The sequence below is a fragment of the Galeopterus variegatus genome, unplaced genomic scaffold, assembly GCF_000696425.1.
Source record: "Galeopterus variegatus unplaced genomic scaffold, G_variegatus-3.0.2 Scaffold4730, whole genome shotgun sequence".
Classification (NCBI taxonomy): Eukaryota; Metazoa; Chordata; class Mammalia; order Dermoptera; family Cynocephalidae; genus Galeopterus; species Galeopterus variegatus.
This window is the reverse complement of record NW_007730841.1, coordinates 64,977-67,072: the sequence shown is the minus strand read 5'-3', so window position 1 is coordinate 67,072 and position 2,096 is coordinate 64,977.

The window sequence follows — 2,096 nt, the reverse complement described above, 5'->3', positions numbered from 1 at the left end:
TATATCATTATTTTGGTTTAAAGCTGTGATGGTTAATTTTATGTGTCAACTTGACTGGGTTAAGGGATACCCAGTATTATTTCTGAGTATGTCTATGAGGGTGTTTCCAGAAAAGGATTGGCATTTGAATCAATGAACTGAGTGAGGAAGGTCTGCCCTCACCCAGTGTGGGCAGGCACTGTCTGATAGGCTTAGTGCCTGAGTAAAACAAAAAGGCAGAGGAAAGGCAAATTTACTGTTCCTTCTGGAGCTGGGACACCATCTTCTGCCCTTGAATATCACAACTCCATGTTCTCTGGCCTTTGGATTCTGGAACTTGCACCAGCACCCCTCGACCTCCTGAGGTCCTCAGGCCTTCAACCCAGAAACTGTCTCAGGCTTTCAGACTTAGATTGAGCCACACCACCAGCTTTTCTGATTTTCCAGCTTACGGATGACCTATGGTGTAACTTCTCAGCCTCCATAATCATTTGAGCCAATTTCCCTAATAAATCTCCTCTCATATCCATCTCTCTCTCTGTCTCTCTCTCTCTCTCTGTCTCTCTCTCTCTGTCTGTCTGTCTATCTATCTATCCATCCTATTGGTCTGTCTCTCTGGAGAACCCTGATTAATACAAGAGTATTGCAAGCTACAACATATTTCTGTCAAATAGTTAAATTTATAAAAATTAAATGCAGAATATCTTTTTTCAGTAATTTTTGCCATTTTGAGAGATTATGTACCCAATGAATTTCTAGAGAAACAATGGAAAAAAGATTTTTAAAAATGGTAATTTTAGTAATAAGACAAGGTATACAGTAGAAATACAAGGACAAATATTTACTACTAACACCTTCCACCTCAGCATAGATATAGAACACAAAATAAACAGGGTTCATACTCAGCTCCCAAACTCATCCTCAATCTATTGTCAGTTTCCCTCTCAGGCACATATTTTCTGCTGCTAACATCTCCCAGGACATTCATATTCAGCTTTGTCCTCTTAAAGCTAATTATATATTTTATTCAATATCCCTAGGGGTTTTTTTTTGTTCTAATATTAAAGCTTTCAGTTATAGATATTAACTATAATTGTATAATTTTAGGCTCCAGCCATTGGAACAAGGGGAATCTAAGGAACATCAGAGTTTTTCTTGCATCCTTGAAGTCATTCTATATAGGAAATTACCCAATCCATGAATTGAGTTAAATAAGGAATGAATATTACAAGATAATAGGCAGCCAGGAAAAATGTGTGATTCAGGAGGCATCAAAATTCAAATTAGGCATGCATTATAAAAAGACCACAAGAAATTATTGTTTCACTAAAGTGAAGTATCAAGAATCAAGAGAAACAGGAGCACATAATAGGTTCATAGATGAGGCACACAAATATCTTTAGACTCATGATTTTGATGAAGACCAACCATAAGACAAGAACAAATTGTGTTGTGAATAAAAATAATTTTGCCACTATAAAGAATAGTTCAGCATCATCTTTAAAAGTTAAAATGATCCATAATCTTAAGCAGCAATTACACTCCTAGGTAAATATGCTATAGAAGCCATTGTACATGCGAACAGGTGATGCGTACAAAAACATTCTTAGCACCAACATTTTTTAAAACGAAAGTAAATAACATTTTTCAATGAAAATAAATTGTAGATTTATCATTATCATCGATGAACCTAAAATTGAGCCCTAAATAAACAAGTCACAGAGGAATACATAAGATATGGTTAATTCATACAAAATGTCAAATAAAACTAAGCCATAAAACTGTCAAGGATACAAACAAATGAGATAATACCATAAATCAAAAAAGGGGATGATCATCACAAAGTAATGAAAATGTTTTCTTCTGAATTTTGGGAGAGGAATGTAATTTCAGGAGGTACAAGCAAGATTTGAAAAAGAAGAAATAGTTTCTCTCATTTAAGCTTTTTTGTTTGGATATATTTTGATAGGCTGTAGACTGTGGTGTTTGAGAGCATGGTTTCATTAGTCAAATAGACTTAGTTAAAACACTGGTTCTACTACTTGTGAGCTTATAACTTTCAGAAAATTCCTTAACCTCTTTGGACTTCACTTTTCTCACCTGGCTGTATTTGGGAA